An 11,201-nucleotide genomic window follows, 5' to 3' on the forward strand; every position below is an offset into this window, starting at 1 on the left:
TTTTTTTTTTTAGTCACCAAAATCTCATTCAACATACCAAGCTCTCGACACCAAAAAAATCCCTAAAAAAGTATTAAACTATCTTACCCAAGATGCAGACTTTTAAAGACCTCTAACTTAAGAAGGATTACAACAACAATAAGAGAGATCTCTAGTTAAACACCAACAGGTTAGCATAAACTAAGAATCAATCAAAAAGAAGATGTGAACAGAAGAGTCATTTCATTAAATAAAAAAGTAGTACAAGTCATTCGGCAGGTGGGAAAAGTAGTACAAGTCATTCGGCAGGTGGATCCCCACCTGCCTGTACATCATCATTTACACTAACAGAGCCCCCGGCCACCTCATCCTCTCTCTCACTCTCTATTCTAGCACCAGGGGTGAGCTTCTCAAGTTAGGCGAAGCCCTCATTCAGATAGCATTTCAGTAGCTCGACAAGAAGATTACTATGAGCCTGCACATAGGCATTGGCCTCATTTTCAATAATCTCGTATTCTTTCACCTTAAGGTCTTTTAAAAATTTAGCAGGATCAGTGACCTCATTCACTTTGGCATCTTCCAGCTCTTTCTGCAACCGAGCTACATACTCCTCAAAAGATCATACTTCTTCTTCCAACTCATGCACCTTGGCACTAGCAACGGTCAAATTATTCTTCATGGCTATAGCCTTATTGACAGCCTTAGACATCTCCTGCCTAAAGAAGTTCACTTTCTTTTTCATCATTTGTTGAGTGGCAATAGCCTTCAGGCTCAAGCTCATGGAATGATTAAGGAGATCATCGATAATTTATGGTCCCATCCGAGCGTGATCTTCAGGGAGGCATATGGTCACGGCAATAACCCTAGCCAAATCAATTTTACCCTTTATAGACTAGTTCCTCTCCAGAAACTGGGAAAGCACTTAACCCCTAGAGATTAGTTGCCCAGATGAACCACTCCCTGAGGTGGTAAAAATTAGCGATTGGTTGAAGGCCGATCCGAGTCGAAGGAGATCCAAGATTAGTAGGTTCATTCTGAGCACAAGCTAGTGAGCTTGTCTCTCTAGCTTGGACCCTTTTTTGTGATAGTTGTTCACCAGCCTCCACAGCAGCCTGAGTGGCTGCCTCTTTCATCTAAAGAACTCATTTGGCTAACTCCCTCTTCCTTTTCTTTGTAGCTCTCTCATCTTTGATCCCAGTCGTGTCTGCATATAAAAAGAAGTTAATGAGTTCATACTGAGTTGAGAGAGCAAGAACTAGGGTCTTTACACTTTCCAAGTCCAAGATCAGCAAATTATAAGGGGATGCACTCCCCAACCACCACATTGGCCAACCACCACTTCAGTTCGACACTCACAACATTGGCATTTAAATATCAGTAGGTATTGGCCTAACTCTTCAATTCCAATAACATCGCATCCTCATCCCGATTTAGTATAATCTCTCCTCGAGGTCTCTTAGCCAGATAGTTCCAACTCCTTAGAATACTCAAAGCCACATGGATTTTGCTTCGCAGTGTAAAGAATTTGTCTTTCCAATTTTTAAAGAGGAGGGGAGTTCAGTGAAGAGCCCACAATTTGGCTTCTCCTGGAAAAACTAGTACTCTTCATTTTTTCGCCTCCCAAGGTGATGTAAAGCAACAAAGGTCTTTGCAGTAGGAATCAAATTTTTAGCTCGGCACAAACGTCAAAAAGCCACTAGAGTCCGCCAGGAGTTCGGATGAAGTTGAGCCACACATATGTGATGATAATTTAGCACATCCTTATAAAATTGCTCCAAGGGAAATCGTAAATTAGCCTTTAACTGCTCTTTATAAACTATGATCCGATCTCCTTCTTCAAATCAGTGATCAGCACAAAAGTCACCATGACACTTGATCAGCTCAAACAAATCCCCTTAGAGATTGAATTCTTCAATTATTTGGAGAAGATCGAAGGATAGCAAAATTGACGAAACCTCATCTACTGGAAATGACTCTTTTCTTGGCTTCTGAGATTTCTTTTTGCTGGGACCGACAGAATTAAGCGGGTTTGGCTCATTTTAGACTTTACCTACATCAACCCTCCCACTATTTCCCACATCCTCATTAGAACTCCATGAAAATTGAACGGACTGAGGACTCGCCATTCTTTGGCTATTGGTATCACTCATCCTCAATTGAAGAAAAGAAAAGTAACAAAGAAAAAGAGAACACTAGAAATAAGAACACTACCTTTTACTAGAAGAAGAAACTTTACTGGAGTTTAAACTGAGATTGCAAAAGTCACTGGTCGGAGGAAATTGAGAGAATTCAAAGAAAGAGGATAAAGCAAACCTCGCACAGAAGACACACCTATATATGATTGAAAGCATTAAATGATGTAAAATTCAAAACGCCATTAAAATTTTTGCCTTGAACCCTAAAAATGACCATTTATCTCTTGCAGCTTTCGAGAGGAACGCCATTAATGTGCATCGAGTTTTGAAAAGTCATTATTCTTTCGAAACTAAAGATTCGGACTTGGTGGGAGGACTAATGATATGAAAGACCATTAAATTGATGATGTGAACCCTCAAGTAATTGGTAACTTGAAAATCCACATTCAAGAATTAAGGGAACAATATGGAAAGCACCAAATCAAGATGTATGAATTTGATTCTTTGAACCAGCACAATCAGATTGTTGTGTAATTCAAAGAAAATATTAGAAATGGGATTATTGACCTAATTCATATGGAGAATGAATAAACCAAGAATATTATACACATTAAACCTTGCAAGATAGAAATCTCAGCAAGTTAATTAGCTTCACAAGAATAAAGGCAACAGCTAATTTACTCACTAATGGAGCAGAAACAATCTTTCATTAATATTCAAAGTGTGTCCTCCACCTCTCTCATTACACTTGTATTTATAGCCTCTTGGCCCCAAAGCTAAATACAAAAATATCCCTACTTTAGTATCAGCTGCAAGGAGCTTTAAGTCCAAACAAAAATTAATCTACCAAAAGATTAAAAACTCCTAACAAAAAAAGCAAACTTAATACAGCAGCAATAAGGGCATTTAAGTCCAAAAGAGAGGTGGTTATAACAACATAGAATATTCCTTCAAAAAATGTGCCAGCAGCATATTTCACTCTTCATGTGCATGGAACAGATGGATATACATGGGTTAGATCTGATGCATGCATGTCCACAGGTTATTCCATGCAACCTAATGCTCCACATGATACCTAGTCACTTCCAAGCTTAATTTTCACCAAATTTAATCCTTTATAATTTTCTTCATACCATTCCAGCTTATAATCCTTGCTCCTTAAGACTTCACAAATTAAATTCTGAAGTGATTTAGCTCTAGTCTAGTAATTGGACCTTGGATGAAATCCTTTGGCATGGATGTAGCTTGATTCTCATCATTCCCCTCCTTTTCAAAAGGATTTGTCCTCGAATGTGTTCCTGCATCAACACAAGGAGATAAATCAACAACATTAAAGGTGGCACTGACATTATACTCAAGAGGCAAGTTTATTTTGTAGGCATTATCATTAATTTTGGTCAGCACTTGGAAAGGTCCATCACATCTTAGTTGTAACTTTGATTTCCTTCGAGAGGGAAACCTCTCTTTGCGTAAGTGAACCCATACCCAATCTCCAGGTTGAAATGTAACTTTCTTCCTTCCTTTGTTGGCTTGACTAGCATATTTTTCATTTTTCTTTTCAATTTGAAGCTTGACTTGTTCATGGATTTTCTTCACCAATTCTGCTTTTCCTTTTCCATCTAAACTAGCAAGCTCGTTCACAGGCAAAGGTAAAAGATCCAAAGGAGTTAAAGGATTGAAATCATACACAATTTCAAATGGAGAATAGCCAGTAGAAGAATGCACATTTTTGTTGTATGCAAATTCAACAAGTGGAATACAATCTTCCCATGACTTCAAATTTTGCTTAACCACAGCACGCAAAAGAGTATTTAGTGACCTATTTACTACTTTAGTTTGACCATCGGTTTGTGGGTGACTAGTGGTGGAAAATAACAATTTAGTGCCCAATTTTTCCCACAAAACCTTCTAAAAATGACTAAGAAATTTAACATCCCTATCACTAACTAAACTCTTAGGTATGCCATACAACCTAACAATATCTCTAAAGAATAAATTTGTAACATTTGTAGCATCATCAGTTTTATGGCATGGAATAAAATGTGCCATTTTTAAAAACCTGTGAACAACAACAAAAATTGAATCACGGCCTTGTTTAGACCTAGGTAATCCTAACACAAAATTCATAGATAAATGAACCCAAGGATCACTGGGGGTAGGTAAAGGTGTATACAAACCTTGTGGCAAAACTCTAGATTTAGCCTTAGCACACACAACGCACCTAACACATACTCTTTCAATATCTCTTTTCATATTCGGCCAATAAAAATGTTCCTTTAACACATCTAAAGTTTTGGCAACACCAAAATGACCCATTAATCCACCAGCATGAGACTCATTCACAAGTAATTCACGCATGGAACTCTTAGGTACACACAATCTATTTTCTCTAAACAAATATCCATCATGCCTATAAAACTTCTCAAAAGCATTCTTTTCACAAGCAGCATACACTCTAGCAAAGTCATCATCTTCAGTATATAATTCTTTCACATATTTGAATCCCAATAACTTTGCATCAAGAAGGGCAAGAAGGTTATACCTTCGAGATAAGGCAACAACAACCACATTTTCTTTCCCATGTTTGTATTGAATCACATATGGGAAGGTCTCAAGGAACTCAACCCATTTTGCATGATGCCTACTCAACTTCTTCTGCCCTTTAATATGCTTCAATGACTCATGATCTGTATGGATGAAAAATTGCTTTGGCCAAAGGTAATGTTGCCACGTTTCCAAGGCACATACCAATGCATACAACTCTTTGTCATATGTAGAATAGTTCAAAGTTGCTCCATTAAGCTTCTCACTAAAGTATGTTATTGGTCTCTTATCCTGTATTAAAACAGCTCCAATACCTATTCCTGATGCATCACACTCAATCTCAAAAGTCTTAGAAAAATCATGTAAAGCCAACACGGGAGCGGAACATAACATGTCTTTAATTTTGTGAAAAACATCATCTTGTTTCTGTTCCCAAACAAAATTAACATTCTTTTTGACAAGATCATTCAATGGTGCTGCAATGGTACTGAGATTCTTAATAAATCTTCTATAGAAATTAGTTAGTCCATGGAAACTACGTACTTCAAATGCAAACTTTGGAATGGGCCAGTCTCTAATAGCTCTAATTTTTTCATTATCAACTTCAACACCATTAGCACTAATGACAAATCCTAAAAAGATAACATTTTCCATGCAAAATGAACGTTTCTTAAAGTTAGCATACAATTTTTCCTTTCTTAACACATTGAATATAGCTCTTAAATGATGCATATGTTCATTCATGTCTCTACTGTAAACTAATATATCATCAAAATAAACAACAATAAATTTTCCAATAAAAGCACGCAACACATGATTCATCAATCTCATAAAAGTGTTAGGAGCATTAGTTAGCCCAAAGGGCATCACAAACCACTCATATAGTTCATACTTTATTTTAAATGCAGTCTTCCATTCATCACCTACTTTCATGCGAATTTGATGATATCTGCTTTTCAAGTCAATTTTGGTAAAAACACAAGCACCACAAAGTTCATCCAACATTTCATCCAATCTAGGTAGAGGGTGGCGATATTTTACACTGATTTTGTTGATCGCTCTACAATCCACACACATGCACCATGTGCCGTCTTTCTTTGGTACCAAAAGGATGGGTACAGTACAATGGCTCATACTTTCTCTTACATAACCCTTAGCTAGCAATTCCTCAACTTGCCTTTGTAATTCTTTGGTTTCTTCAGGGTTAGTTCTATACGGTAGACGGTTGGAAATAACTACTCCAGGTACAAAATCAATCTGGTGCTTAATCCCTCGAATAAGTGGTAGTTCAGGCGACATCTCCTCGGGTAGCACATCCTCATATTCTTGCAAAAGGGAGACAACAACACTAGGCAAATTGGGGTCAAGGTCAGATGTGGATAAATAAGAGTCCTTAAACACAATTAATAACATTTACTTTTTGGCAAATATGGCATTCCTCACATATCTTCCTTTAGCATACAAGCTTAATTTTCTCTCCCCTCTTTTCGCACAGCTCTCCTTTTGCGTCGAAGATTCACCTTTTTCGAACACTCTTGGAATGTTTTCTTTACTCTCTTTTCTTTCCTCACAACTACCTTTATCTTGCTCACTCACAATATTTTCACTCAATTTCTTTTCACTCCTTCTTTTCTTCTCTGCTCTCTTTTCGACCACTCTTGATTTTACCTCACCCATTGCTTGTTTAAGCCTTGTTTGGTCTTTATAAATCTATTTTGGTGTCATAGGTGCCAAAATGATTTTCCTTCCATTCATTTCAAAAGAATATCTATTTTGTACCCATCGTGGATCACCTTTCTATCAAATTGCCATGGTCGGCCAAGTAACAAATGGCCAGCTTGCATTGGAACCACATCACACATAACCTCATCTTGATACTTTCCTATTGCAAAGGAAACCAGCACTTATTTTGTTAATTTCACCTCACCACATTCATTCAACCACTGCAATTTATAGGGTCTAGGGTGTTTCAAAGTCCTCAACCCTAATATCTGCACCAAAATAGTACTAGCAACATTGGCACAACTTCCCCCATCAATGATGACATTACAAGCTTTGTCTTGGATAAGACACCTTGTATGGAAAATTATTTCTCTTTGCAATTCATCACCAACATCCTCCTTTACTTGAGTATTTAATGCTCTCATAATCACTAGAGCACTTCCTTCAACAGCATATTCTACCTCTGCATCCTCCTCCCCTGAAGATGTGGAATCACTCACAATTTCCTCCTCCGTTTCTATCTCACCATTTTCTCTCATGACCATAACTCTCTTGTTAGGGCATTGAGAAGCTATGTGTCCACTGCCCAAACACCTAAAATACTTCACATCTCTATTTCAGGTAGTAGTAGCAACCTCCTTTCCTTTACTTTCTACAAATTTCTTCTCCACTTTCTTTTCCTTTTCCTCATTTTTCTTATATTTGCTAACAGCCTTTTCCCTATCCTCCTTCTTCCAGTTAGACTTCCAAGATGAAGAAGTACCTGCATTTTCTCCAAATTTTGACTTGCTTTTAAGTTGCCTTTCTACCTTCATAGCCATGTGGACCATATCCTCCAACTCAACATAGTGCTGTAACTCAACAATATGAGAAATCTCCTTGTTTAGCCCATTCAAGAATCTAGCCATGGTGGCTTCTCTATCCTCCTCCACATTTGCTCTAATCATAGCAATTTCCATTTCTTTATGATAATCTTCAACACTTTTAGAACTTTGAGTCAATCTTTGTAACCTTTGATGTAGCTCTCTATAGTAATGACTAGGAACAAATCTCTTCCTCATTATAGTTTTCATCTCACCCTAGGTTGTAATTGATTGCTCATAATTTCTCCTTCTACTAATCAACACTTGATCCCACCATACCAAGGCATAATCAGTAAATTCTACTACTGCTAACTTTACTTTTTTCTCCTCTGAATAGTGATGACAATCAAAGACAGCTTCTACCTTCCTTTCCCATTCTAGATACACATCCGGATCATTTTTCCCTTGGAAAGGAGGGATGCTCATTTTAATACTTTTAATATTGTCATCTACCCTATTCCTCTCTCTTTTCTCTCTTCTTATCTTTCTATCCCCATTCCTCCTATCTTCAGCTCTTCTCTCATACCTACCCCTCCTAGGTTTTTCAACCTCAAAATCATAGTTATCAACCTCATCTTCATCAGATTCAACTATTGGAGGTACAAGATCCCTCCTATTTGGCCTTCTCTCATTTTGCCTATCTCTTTGCTCCAATCTTTCCAACCTATATATGATTCCATTGCACACAACATTCATTCTTTCAAATTGTTGTCTGACAGCCTGCATATAAAATAGATTTTCACCTTCCTCCTCGCTACCATCACCCCTTCTAGACATGTTTTCAAACCTGCAAGAAAATGGTTAGTGTAAAGAAAACACCTCACTCACTCCCTTACGTGTTTACACTCAATAAGGGACACTCTACTCGGGTTTAACTCAACAAGGTTTTTCCCCTCTTATGAACTCACCACTCTGTGCCTTTTACCTCTCTTGGCTATGTCCACAAGTTCTTATCAAATTCAAGTAACTCAAACCAAGACAACAACTCACAAAAATTTAACACACAATAAAATTCTTGCACGTGATGGATCAAAACGAGTAATCAATAAAGCAATAATGTGACTCAAGAAGTCAAGAAAAGAAAAGCTCAACTATGGAAATGTAATGCAATAAGGAATCAAGAAAGAAGACTCCAAAATAAAAGAGTAGTAAGCTAGAAAAGAGACAACCTAAAGAAGTGATATCAAGCTTAAATATCCAAGTTTACCACCAACTTATCACAACTATCAGTAGTTCACACAATACACCAAGAATTGCATCAATTTAGGATCACCAAGCAAACGAGTGTATTTTGATCTGAAATTGAGTAGGAAAATGCAACCCAATACTGACTAATTGTTGTTAGAATTTCAGGCTTTTCTTGGCAGGTTTACTATGTAAACTAAATTTAATCGGGTCTATCGCAAAATTTTGGTTTCCCACACAAACGGTTAAATTTTGAGCTGAGATTTAATTTAAGAATAGCTCAAATGTGACACAAACAACCTGTAAATTTTCAGGAATTTCTGGGCTGATTTGCTATGTGAACTTAATTTGATTGTGTCTACTGCAAAATTTTGGTTCCCCATACAAACAGTTGAATTTTAAGCTGAAATTTAATTTAGGAACTACTGAAATGGGGTATAAACACCCTGTAAATTTTCAAAAATTTTTGGGTCTATTTGCTATGTGAACTTAATTTGATCTGGTCTATAGCAAAATTTTAGTTCCCCACAAAAAAGGTTGAATTTTAAGTTGCAATTTAGTTCAGGAACTACTGAAATGGGGTATAAACATTCTATAAATTTTCAGGAATTTCTGGATCTATTTGCTATGTGAACTTAATTTGATCAGGTCTACCATAAAATTTCAGTTCAGCAGGGAAACAATATCAAACAACCTCTTAAATACACCCAAATAATGCTGGTAGAGTTTCAAGCCAAGTGGGTAAGTCGAACTCAATGACCTAAATAACCTCTCATGCTTGATAACAAAATGAAGGAAGCAAAATAGATAGCTAGAATAATGGCTTTAGCTTGATTAACCCAAAACCCTAAGAAAAACTCAACAAAACAAATTTTTAAACAAACAGATCATACTAAACCCCAAGAGCCAATTTCGGTCAAGCATACAATGAATAAAATATGAATAATAGAAACACAATAAGAAGCAAAACAAGGTTTAGCAAGAAAGAACTAGGTGCAAGATGAAGAAGAAGAAGAAGCAAATATGGAACTAGAGCCAAACAACAAATATGGAAAAGGTAACAAACACAAAGTAAGCACGAAGAAGAATAAGCAAACAGAGAATTTATCTTGTTTGGACGTTCCTTTGCTCTGATACCAAAAACTGATGTGAACCCTCAAGTAATTGGTAACTTGAAAACCCACATTCAAGAATTAAAAGAACAATATGGAAAGCACCAAATCAAGATGTATGAATTTAATTCTTTGAACCAGCACAATCAGATTGCTGTATAATTCAAATAAAATATCAGAAATGAGATTATTGACCTAATTCATATAGAGGATGAATAAACCAAGAATATTATGCACATTAAACCATGCAAGATAGAAATCTCAGCAAGTTAATGAGCTTCACAAGAACAAAGGCAACAGCCAATTTACTCACTAATGGAGCAGAAATAATCTTTCATTAATATTCAAAGTGTGTCTTCCACCTCTCTCATTGTACTTGTATTTATAGCCTCTTGGCCTCAAAGCTAAATACAAAAATATCCTTACTTTAGTAACAGCTGCAAGGAGCTTTAAGTTCAAACAAAAATTAATCTACCAAAAGACTAAAAACTCCCAACAAAAAAAGCAAACTTAATACAGCAGCAATAAGGGCATTTAAGTCCAAAAGAGAGGTAGTTATAACAGCAAGGAATATTCCTTCAAAAAAAGTGCCATGGAACAGATGCATGTACATGGGTTGGATTTGGTGCATGCATGTCCACAGATTATTCCATGCAACCTAATACTCCACATGACACCTTATCACTTTCAAGCTTAATTTTCACCAAATTTAATCCTTTATAATTTTCTTCATACCATTCCAGCTTGTAATCCTTGCTCCTTAAGACTTCACAAATTAAATTCTGAAGTGATTTAGCTCTAGCTCTAGTAATTGGACCCTGGATGAAATCATTTGGCGTGGATGTAGCTAGATTCTCATCAATTGATCTGGATACAGTTCACCCATCCGAGCTCAGATCCGAACACCTAAAGGATCAGAGCTCGGAGGTGATCTCTAAAAGTGTTTCAACCTATATTGCAAGATCGAATAGATTAGAGAGATTGGCACTCTTATTGAGTTCGGACCAAATAAAGATCACGCTCAATCTCCAGCATAATTTTAGGATTACCATTACAACTTAAATGGAGAATTAGCGAAGATCTAGCCAAGATTTCATATAGTTACCATCCCAATCACTATTTAAATAAGATAAAGTTTCAGAAACAGGTACGCAAATAAAAAACACTCACTTCGATCACATTGAATGTTCAGTTCATAATTCGATTACTAACTTAAGCATCGGAGTGGTTGTTAACTACTATCGACTTTCACTTATTCTTTGACTTTCAGGTGACCATCGATTTAGCAAAAGCCAACATCCAGAAAATTAATGGCAACATCAAAAACAATTTTTTAAAAAAGTTATTTTTTCTAATTTTTTTTAACTATATTTAAAATGATAATTAAAAAAATGTTTTTTTTAATTTTTAAATTCAATTTACAAAATCAACATAGAGTGTGTTTAGCTTAACTTATGAAAATCAGTCTAGTACTTATAAGCTAATTTGAACTTATAACCATTGATTAAAGTGCTTATAGGTGACTGATAAGTAATTAATATGTTTGATAAAAAAAAATATATAAGCACATTTATTATTAAAATGACTTAAAAAGGATATTAAATAAGATTTATGATAAACTTTTAAAAATTAAATGAGAATAATATAGTAAAATACTTTGT

This window comes from Hevea brasiliensis, chromosome 18, assembly GCF_030052815.1.
Source record: "Hevea brasiliensis isolate MT/VB/25A 57/8 chromosome 18, ASM3005281v1, whole genome shotgun sequence".
NCBI lineage: Eukaryota > Viridiplantae > Streptophyta > Magnoliopsida > Malpighiales > Euphorbiaceae > Hevea > Hevea brasiliensis.